The 22,056-nt window shown below is 37.3% G+C and overlaps 1 protein-coding gene and 1 pseudogene across 2 annotated transcripts in view; one reads left to right on the forward strand and one right to left on the reverse strand.

Annotated features, from left to right (window-relative positions):
• GABRB1 (gamma-aminobutyric acid type A receptor subunit beta1) overlaps window positions 1-22,056 on the forward strand; it is a 433,528-nt gene that overhangs the window by 52,450 nt on the left and 359,022 nt on the right. The window lies entirely within an intron of this gene.
• Window positions 1,483-15,030, reverse strand: LOC122730890 (annotated as a pseudogene).

Genomic DNA, 22,056 nt, shown 5'->3' on the forward strand with positions numbered 1-22,056 from the left:
ACATGAGCCAAACAACTTTAAGAAGTTGTTCACAGTTCACAGTTATTAAAATATTCAGAAGGGATAGGAATCTGTCCTCTTTAAGAAGGGATAATGGATTCACCTGGAAGAAAATAACCTGAATGAGTGCTAGGTGGGGCTCTGTGTAGGGGTTAATACATTTCCTTTAAAGGTCAAAGACACTAAGAAAAGAAAAAAGTAAGCAAGAAAAGGCTAGGAGCTGAAGAGGATGGGGGGAATGTGTAATGTATGCTATGTTATCAATTTTTAAAAATTAGTCATATGGTTCTGGCAAAATTACAAAGACATTTGTGAACAAAACACTGAAATTAAAAACAAAACTCAAAATGTTAAAGTAAAAATGCTGGCCTACTTGCTGTTCCTCTTATTAGACATTTCCATCTCCCATCACTATGTCTTGCCATTGGCTATCTCCTATGCCTAAAATAATCTCCCTCCCCAATTTTGCCTTTTAATATTTCTGGCTTCTTTAAGACCCAGTTAAGACCTTCTGCAAGATACTTGTCCTGGTCATTCTAGTGACTAGTGCCTTCCCCACCTTTAGTCTATTCTGTATTATCTTGTTATTTACAAGATATGCATTGAATATGTAGTTATTTAAGTAGTGTTTGCCAAATTGGAATGTAAGCTCCTTGAGGGCAAAGATTATTTTTGCCCTTTTTTTCTTATCCCCAGTACCTAACACATATTATGTACTTAATAAGTGAAAGGGAATCAAAGGGGAAATTAAATAGTCATGGAGTTTTTTGCAACATTTACTGATGTTAATGTTCTCAACCATGGAATTTATTGATGGTCAGCCATCACACCCTTTCCACTATATTCCTTATAAAATGATTAGTCAGGACAAATCTAAAATATGTCTTTTAAAAAATCAACCTTATTTTGTCTGGTATCATTAATATGAAGTTTTTTTTTTTTTTATTAAGATTTCATTTGAAAGGCTTTGCCTTCAGAAAGGTCGAGAACCCCAATCCATTATATCCAGTTTCACCATGGGATGTCACACTTAGATCTTTTTAAGTTCATTCATTTATTCAATAAACATTTATAATCTGAAAATGCTATTAGTTTCAGTAATGATCAAGCAATGCTGTAAAATATAAACCTCCAATTTACTAATATGCTCTCATTGCTTCTAGGAAGCATTATTCTATAGCACTTTGTAGACTTCAGATCAAAGTGGAAAAGGCTGATATAACAAGTTAGTGACTATTTATAATTATGATAGGAATCATGAAAAACCTAGCTCTTTGAATTTAGTCACTAATTTACTTACAATAACACTTTTTTCTTTCTCATAGATTTTATTTTGATTTAATATTTTAAAAAATGCATTATGCCAAAACCCAGCCCCCAATATTTTTAAGTCTGGTGGAATAGGAAAATGAAACAAGAAACTGTGAGCATTCTAGGATCATTCTAATATTCCTAAGACTATTTTTTCTCTAAGCTTAAAATTTATGACCTATAGTATTTAAGGAGATTTTCATCTATGGGCTTCAGGATTTTCTTTTGGCCCATATTTACTACCCAACCTGAAGCAAGACCAAAGAAAATCTGCCTTGGATCCTTTCGAGTACTCAGCGTTTTGAAGAGTTCATCTTTAGTGATGTCAGGTAAAATATAACCATATTTCTTGGCTAGTTCAAGCCCTGCTTCAGGAGACTGGGGTGGATCTGCCAGGTAGCCACAGTTCCTAGCATCAGTGTAGTATGGCACCAATACTTCTGGGGGGAGTAATTCGCTTGGGAATAGGTTGTCCACAAAGAAAAAATGGGACAGGTTTGCAGAGAACGTCCAGGCTTCTTGGATCATAGAACGCTGTATTAATAACGCCACCATTTCTTTCAATTGCAGCTATGGCTAGCTCTGAAACCATCTATACTTCAATATTAATTTTGGCCTTAAAGGTATCACCCTCCTCCACCAGCTGTACACCATAATCCCTTTTAAGTGGCTGAATTGTCACGCCTCTTCCATTGACAAGCTGGGTTCAATCAATAGGTTGGGTAGGATCTCCTGACCTAAATCGATCAGGTACTGTAGCCTATTAAGACTTAAAGGATGGTACTGACGCCTAAAGCTGTGTCCTTCATTAAATCCATACTTTGAGATACGAAGATAAAATGGGGTTTGACCTCCTTTAAATCCTAATCGAGAACTGGTTCCTCTCTGCGTTTCTCCTTTATGTCCTCTGCCACGGTTTCTACCTCTTCTCCAACCTCTTCTTGGTCTTTCCGGTTTCCTGGCGCCACGACTGGGCTTCAGGTTGGCCAGGCTGATACGTGGCAGAGAGCTCAGAAGTTGCAGGGTCTTGGCGCCGCCGTCTACCCCACCCCCCCACATTCCCCCACTCACACCGGCCCCGCCCCGGCCCCCGCCCCCCGCCCAGCTGCTTGCTGCCCGCTGCCCGCTGCTAAGCGACTCCAAGGGCGAGGGTCGAATGTGCTCTACTATAACACTTTATAAGAGACTCAGTGCTACTCTTTGGGTCTGCTCAGAGATCAACCTTGCTGAGTTCAAAGAGACCCATCTACTTCTGGATTTTCTTTCTTCCGAAAACGTCATCTACTAAGGTACAAAGGGTTTGTGATATATAATGGTAGACGGAGGGGGGTTTTAAGTTATAGAGACTATTAAATTTGTAATATTCAAATTATAACTTGTTTATCCAGACCTAGATTTCTATAATTCATCATGGATGCAAAATATGATGAATATGTCACCATTATTAAATAGTTGAGCATTTCTGTAGTCCTTCATACTTTTCATCTTCTAGTTTGAAAAAAAAAATTGTATTTCACTAAGTCTCATTCCTTGATTAGCAGAGGGAAATTTCTTAGGTGTGGAGAAGTGCTCTTAGCCCCTGCATGATCAGATGGACAACATCTGGTTTCTTGCCATAATCATTCCTGAGCCGTTATGATTAGTGATGAGCACTGGGACCCTAACTGAGCCCAGGAGCAGATCAGCAAGACATCTAGCTAACAAGGTACCATATATGTCTTCCTAAACGCTGGCCAGTAGAGCACACAGCACAAGTTGGAACTGGGAAACAACCACTAAATTTACACTGCTCAGTTACACCCAAGAGTCCATTGTAGTTTCTTATTCCCTTTCTTCCTTATAGACAGTCTGTCTTCTATTACAAAGTTGTGTTAGCAATCTCACAATAATTGCTAGAATTGGAGCATTGCTTCTTTCCTTTAAATAAACCATGAAACACAACATAAGTGAGAACATTTTTGCAAGGAGTTGGCATGCCATCCCAACTCTTTTTTTTCCCCTACCTATGCAGTCCCATTACATTGCTTTGTCTTCAGTCCTAAAAGACTATAGATTTGTGCACTGACATTTTCTAGAAGACTGTAGGATCCTACAGAAGTTAATGTACATACAGATGGTATGTCATGGACAGAGTTCAAATACCAGTTATTTTTATCCTTAGCCGCTCAATTAGCCTCACCTCCTTGCCTCTATTCTCATTTTTAAAAAGTAGCCTCATTAATGCTTTCATAGAAAAGATAGAAGATGAAAAATAGGACTCACATTTTTAAAGAAACTTTTTGTAAACCCTGAATAAGATATCAAATAAACTTGAAAATGTGCTTGAAGTTTCTGAAGGTTTTCAAAGCTCACTCTGGGAGGGTACATCTGTGTTCTTTCAGTACAAGAAGTCACTTTCCTTAAGGCAAAGCAAGTCTCTTTGAAGCTTTCAATTCTTTGGAGAAAATGTTTGCTTGATTTAAAATAGTAAATTTATTAGTGTAATTAACGAACCACAGAAACCCCTGACATCTCTATTTAATCAGTCAAAGGCAAGTAGGTACAAATAAGCCCTCAGTCAATTTGAGAGGATCAGAGGAGCTTTGGCTCATTGAATGAAAGATGACAGTCTCACACATGAAATAGCTTGTGATTGGTTGAGAAGAATATTATGCCCCCATGGAGCTATGTATAAAAGCAGCAATCTTGTTTAGAACCAGTCAATATTTCGTGATAATCAAATCCAATGATAAAGGACTCCTGAAAAATGAATCTCTCTTTGGGGGAGTGGGGAATAGAGAGAAATCACCTGCTGGCCAGGTATTAATCTTGTGAACCTGAAAAGGTCAGAATATGTGGAGTTCCCACTGACAATGACAGCAATATCCAACAGATTCAGTAGCATCATCACTATAGCAGCTATCAATACAACAACATTTGCATTGGGAACTGAGAGACACTGAGAACAAAGCAGACACACTGAAGTAAAACAATTCTAAGACTACAAGGATAGTGATCTTTAGAGCTCAGTAGAGATCTGTACCTGAGAGGAACTTCATGAAGACTCCATGAAGGGAGAAAAGGGCTTTCAGTAACCAGCAATTGTGTGTCTTCCCTTTAGCTAAATGTATGTTCTAAGTTTGAGTCCATTCTCTCCAAAGACCTTGTGTGTGCAAGAGAAGAGTTCACTCTAGTATGAAGACTATCTCCTTGCTTTTCTTGAAACTGAGTCTTCCTATATTGCCTAGGCAGGAAGTTGAATGGCCACTGGTGGGTCCAACCATATTGTTTATTAGGGTGGAAGCTTTGATCCTCTCCATTTCTGACCTGGGCTAATTTGTCCCTCTTTAGGGAGTCTGGCACACACCCCAGGTTCTGGCAGATCACTGTATTGATGCCTGACTTAGTATAGACACTTGTTTAGCTTTAACTCTAATATAGCTCAGAACTCCCCTTCTCAAGGAACCTACCCTCCTCAGCCTCCTCTTCTAGCAGGGCTTATAGGCATGTGCCATCACACCCAGACACTCTATTTTTCTGTTGTAGTCATGTTGATTTTTTCAAGCATAAGACATCTAACATTTGCTCCAAAAGTGAATATGAAATATAGATTCTAATGGGGGAAATGTGAGCGCTGAAGTCAGAGCCAAAGAAGCAAAAGGTTTTGGATGACTAAATTCTAACATAAAAGTTGGAAATCCCTGTGAGTGTTTTGGTTTTTTTCAGTACTATTGAGAACCTCTTTGTTAATTTCTAGTAATAATGTTTGCAGTTAGTTCTGTAAGGAAAACATGAGCAAATATTGAACCAAATTCTCTTGTTCTCCCTTGCTTCTTTCAGTTAGTTACATCAGGAAAGTTGAATCGTCTAGAGCTGACAGGAACTTTGTTGTTACAGTAGTACTAGTGTAGGGGCTGTAGTACAGTCACTAGTGCATAATAAAATGCATCTTACAAATATCTGACTCCCACAAAGGAGATAGGAAAATCCTGAAGTTATTTTCTTATATGAACACAAAGTACATCATGGAGGAGTTGCACAAGATTCTAAAGAATTAAATGACCCATCATCATACAGTGTTGGAAATGGAAGGGAATTCAAGATAATTATTAGTATTAAGGATAACAATTCACATTCTTGTGGCACTTTTTATTTTTAGAGCGCTTTCCATGTTCACCGTGTTCCCACAGATGAGTGAAAATACTGTTTTTTTCATTATAATTCCCCTAATCCTCCTCAACATGAAATTTTAGTTGAGATATCAAAGGACTTGCCCAAAATCACATGACTAGTAAATACAAGAACCAAGAGTAAGGTCTTCTGACTCAAACCCAGTGCTATTTTCTGTATATCACAAATTTAAGGTCCAAAGATATTAAATAACTTGAGAGAGATGATAAGAATGCAGTCTCCTCTAGTATGATTAATCCCCTGTTACCACAAGAGAAATATTAAGTAATACATATCTCTGGCACACATTCCCTTTTGGCCTTGGGATTTTCATTATTTTTTGATTATTGCGGTTTTATTTCATAATTACATGAAGTGTGAAAGTGTATGTAATCTAAATATAATTGCCTTTAGATATAATTTCCTAAATTATTTGATATCCACCAAAAGTGATTCTTAAGTGTTTCATCAATGTTTTCCTTAAAGCATTCTTATCATTAATACCAAAATATTTTAATAAATAATCATATGCCAATAAAAAAATATAACTCCCAAATACCCTTGAGAAATCAACAAACAACTTGTAGCAGAACCAGATTATCATTACAGATAGAACTTGGCCCACCATTTCCCACACATAACACGATCCATAAAAAATCAAGAATAACTTTTTAAATAGGTGGTATCACACTGAATACTGAAAATCTCTAAACTATATGGAATGGAAAGCTTTCAAAATATAGAGGCTTGACAGAAACATTAAAACCACATGGGGACAGGATACAATACAGGCCATCAAAACCATTCTGTCACTGGAGTTTTCCTGAAAAAAGATTTTAGTAAATCTCTAGAGATTGGGGGGTGGGGAGAGAAAGAGAGATTATATTTTTTATAATGCTTACTAGAATCAGCTACAGCCCTGATTTGTCTGATGTTATACAAAGTGCTTTACTTTCTGATTAAAGAGTGGAATCAAAAGGACTTCTATGGGCAACATGTGTACAAACTAAATAAAAAAGAAAACATTGAAAACAAAGCACAGAACAAATAGCTGTCATCTGGATAGAAATAAAAGAGGTTTATGATTATGCTTACCACTCAGCTCCTGGTCTTCATGACCAGAATATATAGATAAACTATTCATTCCTAAGGAGTTCTTTTTTATTGATAAACACGGATATCGCAAATAAATGGTAAAACCAGTGTGAGATCAAGGCAGGTTCCAAGAATTTAGAACCATTTGAATACCTACAGGTCTATGGTCTCGTGGTCAGAATTATACAAAAATTCACCATGTTTGATAAACTAGTAAACAACAAATCCTCATACTATTATATATTATATTTATTATATATTTTATACATTATTTTTTCTAGCTATATAAAATATTTTTGGTAATTTGATTGGTATGACACTGAATGAGTAAATTAATTTAGGGATAATTGACATTTTTATTATATTGATTTGGCCTACCCAAGAACAAATCATATTTCTCCACTCATTTAGATCTGACTTTATTTGTGTGAAAACTGTTTTGTAATTGTGTTAATATAGTTCCTTGCCTATAATTGCCTTTAAGAAATTATATATAAAAACAATTTGCTACTGCTTATTCTGTGATAATTGAGTTTAATAATAACTTGTTCACATAGTGTCTTAAGGTTTACAAAGTACTTTCCTTTCAATAACTGTGAAGTAGGTAATACAAGTATTTTTCTCCCCCCCACACAGACACTTAACAGATGAAGAAACAAAAGTTCAGAGATCTTAAGTGTTTTGTTCATTGCTGTATAGTCAGCAAGCATTTATTAAGTGCCTACAACTAGTGGATGCTTAAAATAGATCTCAAACACACCTTTTGACTCCAGGACCTATCCATTAAACCATGATAATATATAACATGTGAAAGAGTGATACGCTTGTCTAAGCAAGAAAAAAGAGTTTCTTGTAGAAGGGTTAATTTGTGACATGGAAAACACAAATTAGTAGTGGATAGTACACTGGAATTAAAGTCAGAAAGATGTAGGTTCAAATCACACCTCATATACTTCCTAGCTATGTGATCCTGGATAGGCTATTTAATCTCCCTGTGCCTCAGTTTCTCAATCTGTATGTAGTATCACTTCTGAGTTTACTCTTTCAGCTCTCTCTCCATCTCTCACAGATAAGTTGGATCCACCCCAGAGGGTGGTTAACTAGTTCTTCTTTCAAGATTCTAAGGGTAATGGTGAGAGAATGAAATGTTTCTAATACTATTGATCACATTCCCCACAAGTACATAGATAGTACAGGGCAAAGTGGGTTTAAGCTTAGTACATACAGCAAAGGGGTCACTGACAGTTCCTAATTTCTGGAAGCCCTTCTTCTTTTGCAGAGTGCCCATGAAGCTTTCCTTTGGTATGTGTATTTCTCTATTCTGGGTTCTGAGAGTGTTGTCCTAATAGACTCTTGAAACTATTGTTGGTGGTATGTCTGATTTGTCCTAAGTTCCCAAATGAAACTATTGCTATCAGCTATATTGCTGCATTTCGAAGAAGACTCGTGATGATGACTAAATACAGACTGACCTTTTGAATTCATAAGGTCATCTGTTTTAAAGAAGTATTTATTAAGTGCCTACTGTGTGACAGGTACTATTTAAAGTACTGGTGTTAAAAATAAGAAAAAGGGACAATCTCTGCCCTCAAGGGGCTTACAATCTAACGAGGTAAGACAACATACAAAAGGAATCTCAAAAGCAGGGGAGTATGGTATTCAGGGGAGTCCAAGACAAACAGAGCTATTGATGGAAAATTGTTGTTCATCCTTCATTTCAAAGAGAATCAGTAACATTACAGTATGATGTCTTGACTTGCACATGAATTGGATTTATTGGATTTTTTTTTTTGGTGGGGCTATGGGGGTTAAGTGACTTGCCCAGGGTCACACAGCTAGTAAGTGTTAAGTGTCTGAGGCCAGATTTGAACTCAGGTACTCCTGAATTCAGGGCCAGTGCTTTATCCACTGTGCCGCCTAGCTGCCCCCATGAATTGGATTTAAATGAGGCAGAGTTGCACAAAATCAGCAGCCTCATTCTCCTTTCCAGAGTCATCAAAGTCCAGTATCTAGACATGTCAAGATAACTCATGATGGCCCTTGGTGTCTTCAATGTCTCCACAGTGCTATTTTAGCCATCTTCATGGCCATTGGAACAAATAGTTCTCATCTGCCCATTCTGCCAGTGGGAGTCTTCACATGCTTTGAATAGATATCCCCAACTTACCAAAAAATTTAAGGCTCGTCTGTTACCTTCAACCTGATTTACTCCATCTGCCAAGATGCTTTTATCTGTCTATGGCCACTGTATATGCTAAGACATCTTGAGACACATGTAAGAGTTGGGTGAAAGTTTGACACTAAAGGTGGTTGAGCAGGCCTGGAGAAGGCTCAGCAAGCCCTTGAATCAGGAGTGTTAGTCCTCCCATAAAATCCTCATACATCCCTCATGGGAAATTAAGTTACCTGAAATGTTGTGAGCCTTCTGTAAAGGAAAATGGATACTTCAATATTTAATGAATATCAGCATACGTAGCAACCCACCCATAACTTCTCAGGCTGCTGTTCCTCTTTATGTTCTTCTATTCCTATTCATGTTTTCCATTTTCCATCAGCAGCTTTGCTTATCTTGACTCCAAAAATACCATGCTCTGCTCAGGATAAGCTGATCACCAGAAGTTTCAACATGGACAATACTCAGGTTTTGATACCCAGCCCTTTCTCAATTCACCTTACATTGCCTCTCCCCTTGTAAATGCTGAATTTTAATGCCTTGTCTTCCAGACCTCCAATAATATCTCCTTGAGAATGCTTCTTTTTCATGCTAAGATTCCCAGTTTCTAAACACTATCCTCATAGAATTGTTTCAAGTCCCCATAGCATCCAATTATAGTCCTCCAGGTAAGTTTGGCTTCTCAAAGTTCTTCTTAGAATATGATCCCCCAAAATGAAATGCACTGTTATAGATATGATCTATAACACAAGTCCTGACTCCAGCCCTTAAATTTTTTGACTGACCTTTCACATTATTGACATATTTGAAACTGAAACTCCTGGGGCTTTCCTTTTCCCCCTCCCCACACCCATGAACTACTAGCTATGGATGTCTCAAACTCTATTTATTGGAGAGGGTATTTTTTAGTCTCAGAGGTAGACTTTATTTTTTTTCCTATTACATTTTATCTTATCAGATTTGGATCATTGTACCAGGTAGTCAAGAGCTTTCTGAATCTCAATTCTATCATTCAGATGGTTAGCTATCCATCTCCTTTTAATGTCATCTGAAAATTTTATAATCATGCTTCGTTTCATTCAATTCATTAATAAATGTTGAAAAGAACAGGACCAAGGTTGACATACATACTATACATCTATTAATGAATCCTCTAGGTTTTTGGGCAAATAGTCTTGAATCTATCTAGTTATACTATTGCAGTCTCAATATTTTGTCTCTAAGACTTGCGGGAGATGTTATAAAATTGAAATCTCAATTTTGAAATCCAGTTGTATTCTTTCTGTGGCATTTTGTTCATTTATATAAATAACTCTAATCAAAAACAGAAAGGATATTAGTCTAGTTCTAAATGAACCCATACTGACTATTTATTTTCACAACTTCCCTCTCTGACTACTCATGAACCATACCTTTAATAATAGGTTTCAAAATTTTGCTAGGAATTGGTTTCAATGTCACTGGTCTATAGTTTTCAGAACATATTTTATCTTCTTCTAGAGAAATTGCATCTATCTTTCCTGTTCTCCAGGCCCATAGCACTCCTCTAATTCTTCACAGGTTCTTAAAAATTACTCAGTGATTCAATCTCCTGCAGTACCCTAATATAGCTAATATAACTCTTATTGTACATGTACATAATATCCTCACGTAAAATGTAATATAGTGTAGGAAACACTCTTATGTGATCTATTATTTAAAATTTATACAAACCACAGATAAGTTGAATACATTGAGGCCACTGAGGGAGGCCAGGTACTCTTAATATCAAGGCTTGTATCTTAGCTTTCCCTGCTATTAATGTCCTTCAGCATTTGACTCCAGTCCACATTTCCAGATGCATTACTCCCTTTGGTGTCCAGTATAGTACAATGTCATGGCTTACTTGCTATCCCCAGTTCATTTTATTCCATTTCCTATCTCTGTGGTTTTACATAGCCTGTCTTCAATAGCTAACATGGACTTTCTACATACTTTTGCCTCCTGGAATCCTTGGCCTCTATCAAAATTCTACTCAAGTACCATATAGCAAGCCTTTTTTTCTCTATGCAGCAGTTAGTGCCTCTCTCAACCAAATTATCTTGTATTTTTTTTTTTTTGTCTTTTGCTTCCTCTAATAGGCTAATCACATTGAAAGCAAAAGACTCTGGGGTTTTTTAACTTTGTTTTCCCAGAATCCTGACCTGTGTCCTGGCATATACTACCACAAACTTAACAAATGTCTGTTCATTGATTCACTTAGGTTTTATTGAATTTTCCATACAGGTTCAAAAATTTTTGTTTGAATATTTTTAGTTCCTGGAAGTTCACTTTTTTTGCAGAATAATCTATTCCATTGTTGTACAGCTCTAATTGTTAGACAATTCTTTTTCATTCTGAACCTAAATTTGCCTTCCTTTAATTTACAGTCATCAGTTCAATTATGTCAGCAGAGTAAGTATCAAGTGCCATGACTTTCTACTGATGGTTATGCCTTATCTGACCTTTTGAATAAGGGGTATATGTCCATTGCAACAATATGTGACATTCCATTAAAGTTTAATAGGAACTAGTATAAGCTCTGAACCAATGCATAAATTCATTCTCCAATAACTTTCTGAAGCATGAGGTACTATGGGATGTAAAAGGAGAATAGAAAAGGTGTACCCATGATAGGAGTTCACACAGACCCACAACCACACAACACTCTACAGCAGCAGGAGCAGCTGCTGGGATAAAGAGGTTTTTGAAGATCTGCAGGGTATATGTAGAAACATTAGCAAAGAGCCTCAGTGCAGAGATATGTGTCTTGGTCATTTTGGGAGACTGTCCTGAGAATGTGGGCACTGCAGAATGGAAGGGAGGGGGGCAGCTAGGTAGTGCAGTGGATAAAGCACCAGCCCTGGATTCAGGAAGACCTGAGTTCAAATCTGATCTCAGATACTTGACACGTACTAGCTGTGTGACCTTGGGCAAGTCACTTAACCCTCATTGCCCCACCAAAAAAAAAAGAAAAAAAAAAGAAATCCTAGAATGGAAGGAGAGCTGGTACCTGTAGTGTTCTTGGGAGTGCACTTATGTGAGATCTAAGTTTGAAAGTAGAGGGCAGGCATGAGTATGAAGCTTGGAAGGCATGGCAAAGGGCTTAGCATAAGGGAAAATGGAGTAGCCTGAAAGTGAGAGTGAGTGTGGCTCAAAACTTTATTAATATCTAGCTTTATGTCACACTCTAAGGTTTCAAAATACCTTACAGATATTATCTTGGTGGATCCTCACAACAAGCCTCAGAGATAGGTGCTATTATTATCCCCATCTTACAGAAGAGGACTGAGGTATAGAGTAGTTTAGTTACTTGCACAGTGTTCACACAGCTAGTAAGTGTCTGGGTCAGAATTCAAACTCAGGTCTTTCTGACTCAAAGATTGGCACTCCATCCATCCTGCCACCTTGTTACCTAGCAACTTAGATGTATTTGTGAAATTCATTGGAAAAGAAAATGACGGAGTAATAACAACCATAATTATGGAGTACATTTTTTTTAAGTTTGTGAGATCAGATTCAGCCTCATTCTGGAAGACATCTTTTTGGGGAGAGATGAAACAATATTTCTTTTGATAGAGCACCCAGGATACCAGAGAGTCTTTCCAAGGCTAACTCTTGCTCATGACCCATTACCCATCTCCACTCTCCCCAACACACACATTCTTTATCTCTTTCTGAAATTTGGTAGGCATGGTCATTGATAAGTCAAAGGGTATGATTCTCTCAAAGTTCATGGAAGAATAAACATTTTTTGGCTGGAAGTCCATTTCATATTATCACCAAAGAAAAAGTGAAAAAAGTAATTTAGTAATGGTAACAATGATAGAATGAAGGGAAGTAAAACAATAATGTGCATTAGATGACAATGACTAAGAATTTTTTTTTTCCGAGGCAATGAGGGTTAAGTGACTTGCCCAGGGTCACAAAGCTAGTAAGTGTCAAGTGTCTGAGGCCGAATTTGAACTCAGGTCCTCCTGAATCCAGGGCAGGTGCTTTATCTACTGTACCACCTAGCTACCTTAACTAAGAATTTTTTTAAAGAATGCCACTTTATTTTTTTCTATATACATAAGAAGATATAAAAGATAGTTCACATTCAGAATGGGGATTCACTGGGCTATCTTTCAAGAGTTGCCACTAGGTAAATGTATGGCTTTAGGGCAGATAACTTAACATTTATGTATCCCTGAATTGAGAATGGCACTCAACATTCCCTATCACTAAAAGGCATAAAGATATAGTTCTTATAATGAGTTTCCTCTAATTATAGACAATGTTACACTATCATGAGGTGAGTGGGGCTTTGTCCCAGTTTGTCAACATCTAGAGTATGTGCTTTCCCCATTGGGATAGGAGTGGGAGCATCTTCCATTATCCAAAGGGATTATTGTCCCTAAAGGGACAATAACTTGCATGGGACAATCTGCACTGGGCCTCCATCCCTGAAGTCCCGATGCTCTGGCACCCCTCTTCTGGGGTTCCCTTTCCCCCACCCAAATCTACATATGAACAAAGATTAGACCCTCTAAGGGATAGGGCATCACCTTTCTCATGACAATTGCACCTGAGCTTGTAAACCTTTTATTTCACCTCCTCCCATGCCCAGTTGAATTTGCCCCAGGAGCAGTTACTACTAGCTACAGCTTTGGTTATTGATCTCCTCCATCTTAAAATACAGGACATTTCCATCTCCAGGATGAACCTGCTTAAAGAATTTCTGTTTCACAGATGAACCACTAAGCATCAGAAAAACTGTTTTCTTGCAAGCTGAAAGCAATGGAGATTTCAGGAAAATCTCCTGTTGCTATAGAAAACATGAATGACATGTGCTGTGTTTTTTCTTTCAGTATCTGCCCAAATGGAAGCCCCCAAGCATCCTTTCTAGAGGCTCATGTTGAATTTGCACCTGAACTGCACCTCCAGCCTCTCTCCTAGACAGGGTTCTTGTGAGAAAAGCACTTTGTGCCCCTTAAAATTCCACAGAGATGGGTGTGGCTATCATTCTTCTCATTTTAAATGTCTCAGTCTTAAATGGACTCTGTATAATCCCTCCTTGAGTGCTTTATTTTTTAAGGATTTTGTGCTCATTACTTATATGGCATGCTCAGAAATAAAGTTACCTTTTCTCTCCCATCAGCAAGAAGAGATTGATTATAATTAAGGCAGTTGTATATGTGGCAAGAACCATATTTAATCATTCTATCCAGACAAAACCCATGAAGCAAGTGCTAACTATAATTTAGAAAAGAGTCACAAAAGTTAGTCTGTATAACATTCATAGTATGCATGTCTGGAGTATTCTTTCCATTAGAATTAGAGAGGGTGGGGCAGCTAGGTGGTACAGTGGATAGAGCACTGGCCCTGGAGTCCGGAGTACCTGAGTTCAAATCTGGCCTCAGACACTTAACACTTACTAGCTGTGTGACCCTAGGCAAGTCACTTAACCCCAATTGCCTCACTAAAAAAAATTATGAGGAGGATTTGTATATGCAAACTTGGAAGGAGAGAGAAGGTCAGTAGTTTTTGCAACAATTTTATTCATCACAGAAATTTGTAACCAATGTCCATAAATATCGAATTGTTTAAAATATTTAGTAGAATATGAAAGTTGCTTTTACAAAAAGAGGAGAAATATGAGATGCTTCACACTGTGATAATAGCTCCTAGTAGTATAGCTATGCAGTAATAGTGTAGCTATATGATCTTGGTTGAATTCGATTCTCCCTGTCCCTCTGTTACTCCATCATTATAAGTTAAACACTTTGGGAAGCTGCACTGACTACCAGAATAATTATCCCTTGAATATGAAGATGCAGCTACTTGGTGGCTCAGTGGCAGCAGGGAATGCCCCTTGACTGGTTCTTCCCTATCCTATTCATACCTTCCACTGGTTTCCCAGTTGAATGATACAAAGCTGTGGGCAAGGTTGAAAGGTAGAGTCCATGACCAAGTAAACAACTAAAGCAAATCCAAGTGCAGGGAGAATCAAAGCCATGACCTTGTTTACATTTAACAATATATAATAATCAGTTGAATACTTCAGTCAAATGATGTGACAAAGACTGTGTAAAATGTTTGAAAAGATAATAGAACTTTGGTGTAAATAATCAGTGGCATGCAAGGGAAATTTGGAGTCAGAAGACCTGAATTCAAATGCTAACATTGTTACTTACCACCAACTGGACTTTGGATAAGTGGCTTTCTCTTTCCTTGGCTGTTTCCCCTTTAAAATGAGGAGGCTGTACGAGATGATTTAACATGAATATCCTATCTAGATCCATCAACCTATGATCCTATGAGTGATGGAAGAATTCATCTCAGTGAACACGTCCAATTACCATTTATGTAATAAAACCCCATGTTCTAAAAATGTAAGTGCTATACTAGTACATAAAGCATGTGAAGATATGGTATCATAGTATGAGGGTGAGCATCTATTAAGTCTATCAATCAAATTACTTAAATAAGTGCCAAGATACTACTCTCTAATATCTTAACAAGGTGAGAACACTCCCCTATTAAATCAATCAATCAATTTTAGATTTTAGATCAAGTGTGATATGTTCTTAATTATTTTAAATGTCTTTAAAGAAATCAGAGGCACTAGAATATTATACAGAGAAAATATAGTCCACTGGTTGAAGAAACTTGGTCATACCCTGTGGGTAATTTATAAAGTGACAAGCCACTTTAGAATCTGGGAATTCAAGTGAGTATGACAGGAGTGAGCAATACCCACCTACCCCTAAGAAAAGGGATATTTTGAGGAAGTGGAAAATGGAAGAGCTGTGGTCTCCTCTCCACCACTGCCCTATACACCTCGTTGCCACCTTAACTAGAGGAGATAACCTTGTGAATTTTGGAGGGTTGGGGTTTTTATGATTTTCTATGGAGTGATAGTCCTTGGAGTAACTGGTGAAGTAACTACATTGGGAGTTGTTGTTTCTGTTATTTGTCTTTCATTCTCAAAGAGGAACATGACATCAGGAGTAATGTCATGACTTGCAGTGAATTGGATTTTAGTGAGGGAGGGCTGTTCAAAGTCACCAGCCTCCAGTGCCATCTGGATCCAGTGGAAAGATGTGCGTCAGGACGACTGGAGATGGCCCTGGATTTTTAAGGAAATTGGAGTTAAGTGACTTTGCCCAGGGTCACGTGGCTAGTAAGTGTCTAAGGTGAGATTTGAGCTCAGATTCTCCTGACTCCAGGGCCAGTGCTCTAACCACAGGAGCCAGCTAGTTGCCCCGACACTGGGAGTGGAACCTAAGGACAAACTCAGCATGCTGAAGAAGGGCAGCTTCAAGACCATAATGTGGACAACAGAAAAGCCACAACAAAGAGAAATTTCATGAGTATCCCACAAAGGGGAGAAAATGATTTCTAGCAGCCCAAATCTATGAGTTACCCTCTGGCCACATGTGTTCTCTAAAGTGAAGACCACCTTCTCTGGGGTTTTATATATTGATGGGAAAGGGTGTCATAGACTTTTGAGGAGATATTTGGTGCTAACTCTTCTTACTATACTACATTTGTAAATATCCCTTTCTCAAAGGTAATTAGGTCTGACTAGTTGATATCAGCTGATAATCATAGTTTCTAATCTATTTTGCTATCCTTTTACACTCAGTTATTATTGCTGTATTTTTCCTCCATTCTATTGTCTTTAGTTTCCCTCTGTAAAAACTCTGTTTTACTTCCAATAACTGTGTCCTTAATCTACCCTCCCTCTTATCACCACCCCCTGCTCTCTTAGCCTCTTCCCTTCCTACTTCCCTATTGGATAAGACAAATTTGTCATTTTTCCTATGACATATTTCACATTTTCTTTATTTCAGGCTTTTGATTTTGTTTTATTGTTTCTCGATAGTTCAAGGAGTCTCTGATTCTAATTTTTAAAGAGCTATTTTCATCAATGAAGAATTGTTCTTTTTTTTAACCATTTGGCCATTTCTGAATTTTAAAGAGATATTCTGTTCAGTATTTTTAGTGCCTCTTCTACCAAGTTGTTAGTTCTCTTTTCATAATTTTCTTACATTCTTTATCCAGTTTCCTTCTGACATTCTTATTTGATTTTTAAAATCATTTTTGTTCTTTTTAAAAATCTCTTTCTTTGGCTCTTAGGAATTTTTGTGGGTTCTTGCATCCAATCTTCATTCTTCTTTTTTCTTTTTTTTTTCCTTGTAGATATTTTCAAGTCATTATGTTCTGGGTTTGCATCTTAAGCCTCCCTGGTCACTACAGTAGTTTCTTGATCAGATTTTGTTGTTGTTGTTGTTGTTGTTGTTGTTGTTGTCACTCATTTTCTAGCCTACTTCTTTTCTTTTTTTAAATTTTAACCTTTAATACAAAATGAGAAAAGAAAAAAATGTTGCCGTGTACACAGCAGAACATAGGAGTAGATTCAATATAAAACAATATAAATTTCCATTTCAAGAAAACCTACTGTAAAAAAATATTAACTATACTAAGCTGTAAATTTCATAACTAGACTTACATGAAAAATTATAGCTAGCTGAAAAATTGTAACTATAGCTGTAAAATTATAACTGGCCCTTAAGTCCCTTCCTGGTTGCCATTCAATGTAAAAATTATTTTATCTTAACTGGTGGACCTAATCTGTGAACCCCTGGCTGGCTATCTGACTGCTTTTAGCTGGTAAAGCTATAGCTGGCTATTAGCTGCCTACCTGCCTGGGGGTTAAAATATTCCCCCAGGTTCGTTAAGCCCATAGGAGGACCCAACCTGCAAAGTGACTGAACAACTTGTGATATATGATTATGATAGAATACTATTGTGCTATAAGAAATGGCAAGCAAAAGTTTCAGAAAAACATTGAAAGACATGAACTAATGCAAAGTGAACAAAGTAGAACCAGGAGACATTGTATACAGTAACAGCAGTATTTATTCAATGATCAATTGTGAATGACAACTCTTCTCAGCAATACAATGACACAGATAATTCCAAAAAAATTATGAAGAAAAATGCTGTCTACCTCCTGAGAAGAAACTGACTGTGTGTGAATGCAGATCAAAGCTTACTTTTTAGTTCCAAATTCTCTTTCCCTCCCACCCCTTCATTCTTCTTCAGAAGGCAAGCAATTTGATACAGATTATACATGTGTAGTCATGTAAAAGATATTTCCATATTAGTCATGTTTTAAAAGAAAACAGGAAAAAAACCCAGGAAAAATAAAGTTAAAAAAGTAAGCCTGTTTAGGGTAAGGGGGAGGGAGGAGAAAAATAACAAAATTAAAAGTACACAGAAGAGAACAAAAGAAAACCAACAAGAAAGCAAAGAAAAGCTGGGTAGATTTGAAAACAATGTGTACTATTTATTATGTGAGTAACTGAAATTAGCTTTGGATGCCCCAAACAGGCTGCCCCTCCCCTAGCACAACTGGCTCTCCCTGCAGGGAGGCCTCAGGAGCCCAAGCCCGGCTCAGTGGGGATATGCAAGTAAGCCTCACACAAAAGCCAGCTTCCTCCACCCCGCCCCCAGCCCCCAGCCCTGGGGCGGCCAGGGAATTAGCTTGGCAGGGGTGTAGCCTGAGGGTCTGATGAGAAAGAAGGGTTTATATTCAGGAGCAAGGGTAGTTTAGACTGGGGGGGGGGGCACAGAGGGGCAGAGGAGGCTAACAGTGAAAGTGGAGGAGCCACTAGAGACACTGGGGGGTTGCTTGATGGAAGGAGAAAGTGCAAGCAGAGATAGCAAGGAGGTGAACCTGTAGGCCACAGAGGAAGTGGCCAGTATATCCTCAGGAGAAAGATGCAAATGGCAGGAGAGAAAGTTTAAAACACAGTCAAGTGTATTTCTCTTTGTATTCAATTCTAAGTTTGTTTCATATAAATAAACCCTGCTTTGTTTATTTTTAAAAAGGCTTTTGCTTATTAGTCTGAGAGGCAGTGGGGGAAGGGGCAGACCCTTTGCAGGTTGGGTCCTCCTATGGGCTTAAGGAACCTGGGGGAATATTTTAACCTCCTGGCAGGTAGGCAGCTAATAGCCAGCTATAGCTTTACCAGCTAAAAGCAGTCAGATAGCCAGCCAGGGGTTCACAGATTAGGCCCACCAGTTAAGATAAAATAATTGTTTTTAAATCCAAGTGTTAAAAATTGTTTTTACTTGTAAATATTTTAAAAATTAAAGAAAGAAAAGAAAAAGTGTCTCTCTAAAGTTCTACTTCTGCTTTCTAGAGCCTAACAAAACAAATCTAATCCCTTTTTTACACAACAATTCTTCCAGTATTTGAAGAGGGCAATCATATACACCCCAAGTCAGTTCTTTCCATTGATTCTCATATCACAATGTCTTGGTTCTCCTGACCCTGGTGAAGCTTTGCTGGAATTACTCCAGTTTGTCAATGTCTTCACCAAAATGTGATGCTGGGGGAAAAAAATATTCAAGATGATCTCTCAACAGGAGGAAATATGTGAGGACTCTAGCCATATTCATTCCGGCTTCTGTTCTTATACTGATGTTAGCTAATACTTGTGTAGCTCACTTAGCTCCCCCTCTCACATTATTAACTCATATTGTGCTTGGAATTCACGAAAACGCCAAGTATTTTTTTACTTGAATTGATGTCTAGGCATATTTTGTTCTTCCTCCCCACCCCACCCCCTTCCCCTTTCCTGCTGGTTTTTTGAAAGCAACTAGAGTTTACATTACTTATTTTTCATTTGTCATGGAGGTGATTCTAAATTCTTGACGGTCATGTCAGTAGAGTGAAAATTCTCAATAGGTACAATTTAGACTTGTATGGGACTGGCAACAGACTTTCTCCCGAGGACCAAGCAAGGTAGGGTGGGAAGGCATTAATTATCATCAGATGATTTTTATTTTGGCTTCAAGAACTGATTGAATCTGAGGTATGGGATTATCTGTATTCTTCCATAAAAAGAGTATCACACTGATGCTTAATGATTGAAATAAAAGTAAAATACATCTTAAGAGATTTGTCGATTACTCCAAATGTGAAAAGTGCGGATTTGAAATGGAAAGGTGGAGGTGGTACGCTCTGCCATGTACTACATATGTGTCCTTAGGTAAATTACTTGCCTTCAGTTGTCTCATATGTAAAGTAAAGGAGCTGGACAGGATGATCTCTAAGATCTCTTCAAGCCTTAAAGCCTTCAGTTCTCAGAGATCACTGATATAAGTAAATGCCAATTCTTTTATATTCATGGGTAGAGTCAGTCTGGGCTTAGCTTCTTGAACTTATTAAAGGCAACAATGTTTTCTTTCCCACCATCTCCTAACTTATCTTGGGGTTTCACTGTTTGCTAAATATGTTTGTCCTACCCTTTTCAGTGATGTGGTATCATTCTCTAGGTGCAGAAAACAGAAGCAAATTAAAAATTGAATAGTTCTACTTTTTCAGTCTGTTATCTTCCATTCTTTTTGATACTAGTAATTTGGTTCTTCTTGGTGTTTTTAGCATCTTTTACAAACCTAAGTTTTGTTCTTGGCTTAACATTCCTGATATTATTTTTGTATATAACAATTCTCCTCTTCTATAATCCCCCTTCAGTTACTTATCTATGCCTAAATTCATCAGTGAGTTTACTTTTTAGTCACATAGATCTCTTTAGACATTTCTTTTCTCCTACATGGAAATTATTTTCACTTTCATCTCCTGTTGTTGAGAGCCTCCACACCTATCAAACCAACTTTATTTTTTTATATTTATTTTATTTTCATTTTCATATATTGAAGAAAGTTGTTTGACACAAATTTTAGCAAAGTGGGAATATTTATTTTCATCTCATGCATCTTAGGAAGACTTCTTCGAGAAAATGTTATTTGAGAATAATTTTGTCTAATGGAAGGAAGAGTTTCAACAAATGGATGAGGAAAGGCTATATAGAGAGAAATAAAACTAACATTAATAGGCCCTTACCCTATCAAACTTTCTCTTCCATTAAGACTGTATTTTCACTAACCCCTAAACATACTAGTGCTCATTCATGTGTTTGGCGAGACCATTCCCTCCAAGTGTCATCTGCTTCCACTCTTAAATAAAATTCATTCATCGTTTAAGTTCCCCTTCCCCATGAAGCCTTGCCTGACTACCCCAGCCCTTATTCATTACTCCTTTCTTTGTGCTCCTATAGTATTGCATCAGAACCAAACAATGAAGGTTTTATCATATGAATTGTTCTCTAATTTTAAAATATATTTCATTGTTGAATCCTCAACCAGACTGTAAATATCTCATGGGAAAATAACCACATATTGTACTTTGAGAATGTTTGGTATTTTGGGAAGAAAACAGATTTAGATTCCAATGGCCTGAGTTTTTAATCCCAAACCTACCACTTAGTAGCTATGTAAATCATACTTTATTTTAGGTAATGATAATGATAGTAATAGTGGTGGTGTCACCTCCTCTGAGTCTAAGTTTTGTATCCACAAAATGAAGATAAAAATATACGTCTGTGTATTTATACACATATACACATATCTATATGTACACATACTCGTGTATACATGTGTGTGACACTATTCATCCATTCAACAAATATTGAATTTTCTTCATAAATGTTGCCTATTATTAAAGGAAGGATCAGTAGATAGCAAAAAGAGCACTGGATTTGGAACCAGAGAACATGGGTTCATCTACTGTTCCTGCAACTTACTACTTAGGGAACCTTAGACAAAATCATTTAAATTCCATAGGCCTCCCTTTCTTCATACATAAAATTAGGAGGTTGGACTACTTGATCTCCAATGTCTACTCCAGCTCTAAATCTATGATGAATTAATGTCTTCACATTCATTTTTAGGCTATATTTTATATCCATCTTTATATTCTATAGGTTAAAGAACAGTATAGTGCTGGGAACTCAATACTTCACTGACAGATGAACTGATTGACTGAATGGATACACAGTGGGAGGATAAATCTATCATTTAAATCACAAATAGTCATTGAACATTTACCACATGCAAAGTACTGTTGAGTGCCAAAGATAAATAAAGATCTAGGATATGCCTCTTCTCTCTAATATTGAACCAGCACCCCTAACTACTGCTTTGGCTAAATCCCATAAATTTTGATATGTTGTCTCATCATTGTTATTTTCTTTAATGAAATCATTTATTGTTTCTATGATTTGTTCTTGGACCCATTTGTTTTTTAGGATCAGGTTATTTAATTTCCAATTAATTTTAATCTTGCTTTCAATTGTCCATTATTGAATGTAATATTTATTGCATTATGATCTGAAAATGATGTTTACTATTTCTACTTTTCTGCATTTGGTTGTGAGGTTTTTATGTCCTAATGCATGGTCAATTTTTGTGTA

Source organism: Dromiciops gliroides, chromosome 6 (genome assembly GCF_019393635.1).
Source record: "Dromiciops gliroides isolate mDroGli1 chromosome 6, mDroGli1.pri, whole genome shotgun sequence".
Classification (NCBI taxonomy): Eukaryota; Metazoa; Chordata; class Mammalia; order Microbiotheria; family Microbiotheriidae; genus Dromiciops; species Dromiciops gliroides.